A 10,515-nucleotide genomic window follows, 5' to 3' on the forward strand; every position below is an offset into this window, starting at 1 on the left:
GAACTGGATGATTCACCTAGCAGCCATTGATTTGCACATCTAATTTTGCATGTGTTCAGAAGAAGATAAGAACACAGAACCATACAGGCTTGTCAGGTGAATGTCAACCAATCTTCCAACCTCCCAGTTAATTAAAGAGAAAAAAAAAAACAACAAAAAACACATACCAAAACCCCTCTAACAGGACTAACAATATAACCTTTTATTTTATCAGTCTTTTTTTTGCCTTCTTTTGTGAATTGAATGAGTTTGATCCCAAGATAATACAGGAAACAGAAAAAATTTATTTTAGTCCTAAAAGTCAGTCAGAACAGAAAAAATCAGTACCATCAGGTAGAAGCAACTCTGTAATGAACTACTGAACTTCCACATTCAAAATTCTATGCCAAAAATAATATGTCCCATTTTGCAAATTAAATTATCTTATTTCCCTCCCATTGACATTTTTATTCTAATATATATTTCCCTTCTTATAAACATTCATTATAAAACATTTCATTTTAAAAAATACCAAGGACAAATGAGTTACTCTGAAAAGCTTCCTATACCTTAAATGTTTTAAACAATATTAGATAAAAAATGGCGAGAAATCTGGACTTTGTTTTGTTTTGTTTCATGTAGCTTTGTTTTGGTTTTATTTTTCTGTGGGTTGTGTTTGTTTGGTTTGTTTCAAACCTTTTGCATTTCTCAGGTTTGTTGTTTTACCAGTGGACCAGCAACAGACTGGCACTGTCCACTTTAGCAAAGCCTCCATTGCTCTAAAATTATCAGATTATGAAAACTGTGCGGGTTGCTGTGCTGTTGTGCAGCTGTTTCACAGGCAGAAATGATGATGTGGATGGAGACCCAGCCAGCTGAAGGGCTGTCCATCTTTGCCAGATCCTATGGGAGCAAAAGCTTCCTCTGGCAGGATGGCTGTAGAACTAAGGCAGCTGCCAGGATATCCTGGTACAGAGAGCTGTGATCTGTCAGCTCTGGATCTCATGGTGTGGCAACACTCATGGCTCTTCTGCCACTTCTGCTGAACAGTTACACCTCTTTCTCTGATGACCTGAAGATGTTAGTACTCTCTTTGGTTTGCATTTTGCTTGGAGACCTGACATTCCTGGAAAAAAATAATGGGCATAATTTAGTTAAGGGTAGGAATGCCGCAAGGAGATAAACATTTAACTTGTCAGACAGGGTGTGAAGCAAAAAGTAAGATGGACAGAAAAGTAACAATTTATGACCAAAAGGATTTAGTTTAAAAAAACTTAATTGACTCATTGATAAACCTGTGATATTATAGAAATCACTTTCCCCGGTAAGTTGCTCTTTTTCATTGCTGACTCTGGCAAATGTTCTCTACTCTGGGGTGGAAAGACAAATACAGGGGAATCTTATTCAAATCATCATTTAGGTTACAAGCACCATCATTATTAGAGAGGTCAGAAAGAGTCTATAAAATGGATTGTCATGAGATTAATTTAGGAAGATGGGTAAAGGAATGAACTGATGAAGCAGTACTATAAGACTGGGACTGAGTTATGGAGCAGCTCAGAGATATGCCAGATTTCTCCCACAGAGAGTATAGTACAAGGCTGCCAAAAAGTGTGTGGAAACCAGTGGCTTCCTGCTGACTTCAAAGGCTTTAGATCAAATTCTGGACTCCATTCAAAGCTACTTTGTTTTTGTATCACATTCCTCCTTCTGAACAATTATTACATCAAATTTTCTCATTATCAAATATTTAGTAATTTATTTTTTCTCATATTTATTATTAATTCATTTTTGCCAGTGTTTAGAAAACTCTTGGTCATTCATTTTCATAGACATGTATATGTATCAATCATTGTCACTTGAAAATTCTGTATTCTATTTCCTTTCTTATTTTTAGGCATGCTACTGACATATTTCCTTCATTCACAACTCTTCTACAGCCCAAGGTCAAATTCTGTTCTTGAACTAATTACAAACTAGTTCATACTTAGAACCAGTGCAAATAATATTGTCAGCAACACTTGATGACTTATTGTCATCATAAAAAACATGACGATAAACAGCAGAAGTGGGATTTTATGCCTATAAATTCAAAGACAGTATTGATATAAAAATCTGTTCTGTCTCCTTTTTCTAGGATAATTTTAGTTATTTTAATAATATTTTGCTGATATTTGTTGCAATTGAAACCAGACTTTATTTTCTATGGATACATTGACATTAGCAGCTCAGCCTGCTCCAGGAGTGCATGCCAGAAGAAAGTCTTCCACACTTCCACACAGAGCAAGGAGCACGGTGGAATAGGAGCCATTCTGTGAAGTGAAATAGGTTGCTGGGGACCCAACACAGTACAAAGTGACCTTGAAATAGCTCTAGTCTGTTCTGAAGTTGCTATCTGTAAAGAACTTTTCAATTTAGTTTCATCTAAAAGGATACATTTTCTGCTTTCTAAGATTTCCCTGCAATAAGAAGAAAAGAGCAATGAGGGAAAAGCTGGGGAATATCCTGATCTGAAGGAAGATGTAGGTGTGATCTGTTGGGTTTTCATTCACATAATGGTGTGGTCTGAGAGTATATTATCTGGAGGCCTTTCAACAGCAAATCTTCTGCAAAGTGTAATTTGGGACCTTGCCTAGCATGCTCAAATCAATCACTAAAGGAAATTTTGACCATCAGCCCAGAAGTATTTTGAAGTAAAAAAAAAACCCAAACACATAGGGAGTTGCCAAGTCCTCAGAACAGCATATTTCTCTCTGCAGATCAGCAAGTAATTCCCTGTGCTACCTGGTAATATGGGCATAGGCTACAGTACTGCAGCGGGCCATATTCCTTCTCATTTTATCTGCGATCTCTCTCTCCTTTCATTTTATTTTTAGTCTTGGATTTTATTTACTTGATTGACTCTTATCAAAATATTTTCCTGTTACCCACATTCTACAACCTTCTCTCTAAACTGGAGAGATATGGATTTCATGAGGGCACTGTTAGATGGATAAGAAAGTGATTGGATGGCCATATTCAGAAGGTAATGGTCAATGGCTCGGAGTCCTGGTGGACATCAGTGACAAGTGATGTCCCTCAGGAACCTGTATTGGGACCAGTATTTTTTGTTGCCTTCATTAATTATGTCAATGAAAGGATTGAGTGGGCCCTCAGCAAATTTGCAGACGCCAAGCTGAGTAGTGCAGTTGACACACCTGAAGGACAGGATGCCATCCAGAGGGACCTGGACAAGCTCAGGGAGTGGGCCCTTGGGAATCCCATGAGATTTAACAAACTAAGTACAAGGTGCTGTACCGGGGTTGGGGCTTTCCCCTGTAGCAAGACTGGGAATGAACAGATCAAGAGCAGCTTTGCCAAGAAGGACTTGGTGGTGCTGTTGGGTGAGAGGTTGGACATGAGCTGGCCATGGGCACTCACAGCCCAGAAAGCCAAATATATCCTGGGCTGCATCCAAAGCAGCATGGGCAGAAGGGTGAGGAGGGGATTCTGCCCCTCTGCTCTACTGTGCTGAGACCCCATCTGCAGTGCTGCATCAACTCTGGGGTCCCTAGCACAGGAATGACATCAACGTGTTGGAGAAAGTCCAGAGGAGGGCCACCAAGATGATGAGAGGACTGGAGCACCTCTCCTATGAGGACAGGCTGCAAAAATTTTTGTTTTTTCAGCCTGGAGAGGAGAGGGGTCTGGAGTGACCTAATAGCAACCTTCCAGTACCTGAAGGGAGCCTATGAGAAAGATGAAGTGGCACTTCTTACAACAGCATGCAGTTCTTTGAGAGGAGGAATATATCTTTATCTATAGGAATATATAGGACTGCACAAGCATAAATTTCTTGCAATACAAGGTGTGTGTGTGTGTATACATATATAATTTTATTTTTTCTCTATTTGTGTGAAGTGACCATGAGTATTCATCAGCATCTAATAAGAGTACGGAGGCCAGTACTTGCCACATAAGTAGCAAGCAAGAGCACTATATTTGTCAGAGCTCTGTCTGTTCTTATATTTATCTTGGGACTAAAACAAGGAAGATACATCCTCTACCATAAGGACCTAACCCTTCATTTCTCACCATCAGTTTTGGTGGATGCTTTTTATAGCAGGGAAAATCTTTGTCCATCTCTCCAACACAAAATGCAGAGTGTAGAACAGTCAAAGTACAGACTCTAAATAATTTTCACTCTAAGAACATTTTGTGTTCTAACATCCAAGTCCCCAAAGAAGAAGACCAAATTACATATATCAAAATAATGAACATTTTCTTCAAATGATAAAGTTATATGTGGTCCGTGCATGAAATGAAGATAACTTTTCTATTCTGTTCCCTTTGAGTTAAAGCATCTCCCAAACACGATATTGAGATGTTACACAAAAAAAAAGTGTAGTTGAAATACACAGCGATAGTTTGAAGCAAGTGATAATGTGGATGTAATTTCAGAAAAGTTAACAATATTTTCTGCATTTACTAGTTATTACTGGACAACATAAGCCACACAATCGAATAATGAATATTTCTAAGACATTTAAAGCTCCATGAAAGTGTACAATGATTGTTGCATTGAGACTCAGCAAAGTATGAGAAGGATTCTAATGGTGTGCTGAGAAACTGCCATTCTGTGTAAATCCCTGAGTGGGCTATATACTTCTCCCAGCCTGCTTCCAACAATGTCTTCCTAAGTTATTGAGGAACTTGAATGTATGTATTACACTTAGGAACATTAATATTCTGTGGTTTATTTTAATAACTTTTTAAAAAAATCATTATTAACATTAAATTCAGAGTACAAAGTCTCTTCTGTAGAAAAAAAAGGAATTTTTAAAAATTTTTTATTCATACAAAATAAATCTTTGTTTATTTTGATAATTCCTGATACATGAAAATTTTAGTTGCTCTTTATTAGACTTTAAGGTTTATGTTATCCAATGAATGAAGTATGTTAACTTCATTCTCTCTACATAGTAACTCAAATATCAACAAGTTCAGATATTACTCAGCAGTCAGCCTAACCATACCTTGATTTACTCTAAGCTTTTTCTGCAAAATAAGTTTTACAGGACTCAAATCTGAAAAAAAAAAAATGGATCAAAGATACTAAAGGTTCAATCATAGGTCATCTAAAGATAATATTTTTTCTTAGTATTGCTTCATTGATAAAGAAAGTTGCAAACTTAACTAAAGAAAACCCCAACAACTAACTAAATGGATAGTAATTTCAAATGTGATTGTCAATATTCTGCTATGCACAAATATACATATCTATGCATTAAATCTTGTAATCAGTTCTGCATTATCTATTCTATTTTATGTAATCCCTGAAGCAGACAAATAACAAATTACAAATGTAGGTCTCATGTCAGAAAACACAGTAAGTGCATCTATCTCTTTTTTCAAAATATTTTGGGTATTGGCCTTTACATTCTAAATATTGGAAAGAGATTTTCATTTATTTTTATAATCACTTTTAATGAGACTCGGTCAAATGTTATGTTTCAGCTGATTCAAAATGTATCACAGCTGTTAAAAATTTTCTGAATAGGAGAAGTAATAAGATATTGAAAATAATCTCACTAGTAAAAAGGAAGCACATTCCAATTTATTTTTTTTATCATAACATTTTATAGAAAATGTGAGGTTTTCATAAGCACTTAAAAATTGTGTTTTCTCACAGTAATTAATAAAAGTTATGCTGAAGACTGTGATGTGAGAACACTGTGTCAGCTCCACACTCTCCTACAGTCTCACAAGACTGTTTATAATGATCCCTATGACTTGGTGCTGTCAAATGAGTTCTTCTAACAGCCTGATATTGTATCAACAAGTAGAGCAAATACTGTGGAAATGTCAACAGTGGTCCTGAAAAACGACAGGTACCTCGAGGCACATTTGTACCCTACAGTGGAGAACAGAGGTACTTAATGCTCAGACTAACACAGAGTAAAGTCTTACTCATTCCAAGAAGGCCACACAGAAATCCAAGCTAGGAAGAGTTGTACTTTTCAGGCTTTCCAGGTCAGGTCCAATAGTGGGGTAATCGGCAAAAGTTCCAACAGTCCATGCAAAAGTTCTGCAGGAGGTGGCTGTCTTGTTGTCTGTCATCACTGGCTACCTGTCTTTAATCTCTGTTTTCTGTTCATTCCGTTCCTAGATCAGCACGAGATGAACTAGCTGAGGTGGCACTATGTTACAATGTGCTTTAGCCAGGCTAAAAGATGTAATGCCATGAATTTTGCAAATATCCACCTTGGTCTGTCAGCTGGAAGAGAAAAAAAATTCTTGCCAGCCAAAATTTGATCCAAAGAGCTGAAATTATGGTGCTCCCAAAATTGGTTTCTGTGCGGCCTGTTTGATATCAAAAGACTCATAAAATCCATAGAATAGGATGTAGGCTCCATAAAATATAAATCTTTATAATGTGACTATTATGGCAAGGCACCAAGTGATTCTAAAGCAAAGTGAACATCTTTATACATTTCTGGGAACAAGAACCATTAAGACAAAACATTAATTTTAGATTACAGTTTGTCACCACAACTATACCCTCCAGGTGGGTGTAAGTGAGTTTTTATCAATGCTGACCACTTTTTTGCTTTTCCTCGATCTCAAAAGGAATCTTTTGGACTCTGCAAGCCTCTCTCTCAAGCTAATGGTCTCTCACCCTGGATCAATTGCACAGCCAGGTCAAACATGAGAAAGCTTTGTCACAAAAAGATTCTGATAATATAAAACACAACAACAACAACAACTTGGTTACTTTGTTTAGTTTTCTTTGTATTAATTCTTTAGTTTGTGATTCTTTTGTCACATACTAATTTTGCATGCAACACTTAATAATTGAAACTTTGCTAATAGTGTTTATTTCATCTTAGCTATCTTACTGACAAGCCACCTGCAACCAATATGTCTATTGTATTCTCCAATTATGTATGGGTAATTATATGCCACTTTTCTTCAGTTTCTTTTCTCTGAGTCGTAAATTGCACTTTTTTAAAGGAATGATTTCTATTATTTCAGACTGCAGCCAGGAATAACAAGTAACCAAATTTGAAAGAAAAAAAAAGTTAAGTCAACATCTCAAAACCTCTATTTAAACACATGCGGGCACATTGTTTCTGTGGGAGTGACGAGAAAATGTTCCTTTTAATTTGGACAATGTACATATCAGTAGTGATTTTGTGATTTCACAATTTTACAGCACTTTAGGAACTTCTAAAAGTATAAAGCAAGAATCTATTTGCCTTCCTCATGTTGGCCAAAAGTACATGCAGCTGCAACCATTACCAGTACACACCTGCTCTGAAGAGCAATTAGATAAAGTTACCTTGTAACATAACAGAGCAGGACTAATTATTTTTAAAAAGCAAATCCTAACAGATGCCTTACTTGATTGAAGAATGAACCATTTTTTGTATGTGCTCCCATCTCACTTTCTGCAGTATGATTTCATGCACTGAGCACTTCACCAGCAGCAACCTTCCTGGGGACTCCAAACCCCGATAAGGACACACCATCCCCACACCATGTCCCTGGTGCCCCAGGGAGAGGCACCAGCGCTGCCTGATTCTGCAGCAGTCAACTCAGGTCCCTGGTGGTCTCCATTCAGAGCTGAATCGACCACTCCCATGTGCCAGATGGGAAGGGAGGATTATAAAGTCTATATTATCTCTGTCAACATTGTGCTGTCACTGATTTTCATGCAAAAGAGTGTTAATACTTGTGTTTTAAACACAGCAACTTTTACCAGTTAATTTCTCACATTTTTCAGAAATTTGCTATTTTAATGTGGAGTTCCAAAAACTTTCTTTCTAACCATGGTATGTATATTTTATGTGAACAGAAAGGATGGGGGAAAATGACATAAAATGTATTGTACACTGCAGTGTCTTCAGGGTTTATGATATGCAGATGCAGGTCAAATTTTTCAACAACTTTGGATCTTCCAGAAAAGTTGAGTTTCCATTTCTACACAGCCTCTGTCTTCATTCAGCATAAAGTTCATGGCATCTCTAGTATTTATTGAACCACCATGGTTATCAACAATGCAAATTTACTTAATCTTTCCTGAATCCTTATATATTTTTCTATACCAAAAAGCCACATATTGTCTTGTTGCTATGCAATGGATTATAGCTTTGAATTTGCTACTTACCCCCATAAAAGAGGTTTTATTTCCAGTAACGAAAATATTTTCTTTTATCTGAGCTTGGCAATGTTCTTTTGATCAGGGGATATCTCTGTATATATCCTATCCATTCTGCTTAGTATGCAGTGATGTTTGTAGAACAAACATTTCTGTAGCTTTACATACAATTTATCAATATTAGAAAATCAGAGACAGCAATTAACATGAAATAAAAAATATCTTGCTCTGGTCTGTTTCAAAAAGAAAATATTTTTACACACTAGTAATGGCCTCTAATGTTACTTGTAATGTTCCCTAAACTATATTTATTTGTCTAAAATTATTCTGAGAAAAAAAATCCTTCTGGGAGTTTCATCAAACCACACAACTTCCATTAAGTGGTTTTATGGTACCTTAAATAAAACAAACTTATAAAATCTGAAGCATTTTGAAAACCAAATTTAGCTTGTAATGTATTTGCTATTGTGTTTTGATGACTTTGTTGTAACCATTACCGGTTTATTCCACAGTTCATATAATACTAATATATTGGATAATTTTGGTCTACTTTTCTGTAAAACCATGTCTAGAACTTTAAACTAGTGATTAATCCATAGTTATCAACATGTCAATTATTAAAAACATTAATAATATCTTTAGGGATATATTAATGTATTGGTCATGGCTTAATTATAGGTAGTGTGATTCATCAAACATGTAAAATATTTAGAAATTTTCTGCTCAGGAAGGCTCAGGTGTATGCTTCAGCAATTTGCTATTGACCTCCATGGCATTCTTCTTATATACATCTTTTGAAATTTAGCTCTTTGTTCTCTCATATCACTCATTAATGCATGCATTCATGTACACATTCACTCAAGGAAAACCAAAGTGTCATCTCATGGAAAGCTGTATACCACTGCACTGCTGTAGTCAGAAGGAAAAAAAAAATTAATCCCAGAATAGATACATATCAGATATATACTTGCTCTGTTTTTACACTTGGTTGGTAAATTTGTGAAGTTGATCATGTTAAAAAGAAAGCTGTTTGGATATGTTAGGCTTATTTCAACAAGTAATTTTTCATCCAGGGAAGAAAATTGCTCTTAATCTTTAACTACATCACTAAAATATTTTAGAACACTCATTCAGATGTACTAAATATAATTTGGGAAACTGTGTAAGAGGGATACAGAGGTTTAAACAATGATAGTATAATAAATATATATATATATATATATATATATATATATATATATATGTACAATCTGGGGATTGGTATCTACTTTCACTCTTAAGTGACAGGTACAATGCCAGAGAGATCCCTTCATTGCCCTTTCATTCCTTGAACCATTCTACTGAGATTTGACATTTGTTCTTGAGAACCTCCTAGTACAAACAGAAGCAAAGGAAAAAAGAAATAAAATAAAAAGTAGTCCACCAAAGAGATGCAACAAAAAATCCCAACCCACCTTATCTTCTCTGGTGCTGTGTTAAAGAACAGAGTACCAGTAATTATTAACTACTCTCCATTCCACATAGATTTCCTTTTAAAAAGCAGTTGCTTGAGAAAATCTTTTCTGTTCTACTGGATTGATTTACTCTTTTTTTCCCCAGATAATTAATAATGCTTTCTGCCTTCTGAGTCTGGGATATTGAAATTTGCAACTTTTTAACACTTTAGTAGTAAAATACAACTAGCTTCTTTCTCACACTACTCTTGGAGTTGCACATTTTATTGCCATTAAACGAGAGCTAACACAGCAATTTCATTCTGCTGCTGCCATCCCAGAAGGAGCAGTATGGGCAGGTGATGGAACTTCCATCCTCGCTCTGTTGAGCCCGAGTGAGATGGGACTTGCATGTACTGCTCTGTGAGCATTGGCAGCTGTGACTTCCTAGTCTGCACTAACAGAATGCTACTGTCAGTGCTGGAAGATGTTAAGTATTGGTACTGACATGGTCTTCAATATGCATGAGATAAAGCCAAAACTAATTAAGAAATATCAATAGAATAAAAGTTTACAACCTGGAATAGAACCAAAATGAAAGCTGAGCTCAGCTTTTTGAATAGATTTCTAATAGGCCATCTTCTAGATTTTCTCAAAACTCTCTTCAGCAAAGAGGACATAAGTCAAAACATTGATGAAACACACACTTTGAGGTGCTATTTCAAATCTTAGGACATGTTTCATTTTAGCATCAATAGAGGCTCCTTCTGAGGCACATTGCAATGAAAAGTTTAGGTGCTGTAAACCTTTTATTGGCCACAGAAGGAACCTAGTAGATTAGCCCACATCAGGTAATGTCAACCTTTAATCTAGTGAGGACTTAACCTTTTTATCCATTTTGCATGAACAAACACTTTTGGTTTAACAATTATTTTTAAAAATCTTTTGGTATTTCAATCACAG

General features: G+C 36.0%; 1 long non-coding RNA gene across 1 annotated transcript; it reads right to left on the bottom strand.

Annotated features, from left to right (window-relative positions):
• Positions 1 to 795: 795 nt before the first annotated feature.
• On the bottom strand, positions 796 to 6,136 carry LOC135295329 (uncharacterized). Its single transcript, XR_010357383.1, has 3 exons — positions 5,929 to 6,136; positions 4,995 to 5,045; positions 796 to 1,105 (listed from the first exon to the last, which is right to left on the bottom strand). It is a non-coding gene; the product is annotated as an uncharacterized LOC135295329 (long non-coding RNA).
• Between the last annotated feature and the right edge of the window lie 4,379 nt (positions 6,137 to 10,515).

Source organism: Passer domesticus, chromosome 2 (assembly GCF_036417665.1).
Source record: "Passer domesticus isolate bPasDom1 chromosome 2, bPasDom1.hap1, whole genome shotgun sequence".
NCBI lineage: Eukaryota > Metazoa > Chordata > Aves > Passeriformes > Passeridae > Passer > Passer domesticus.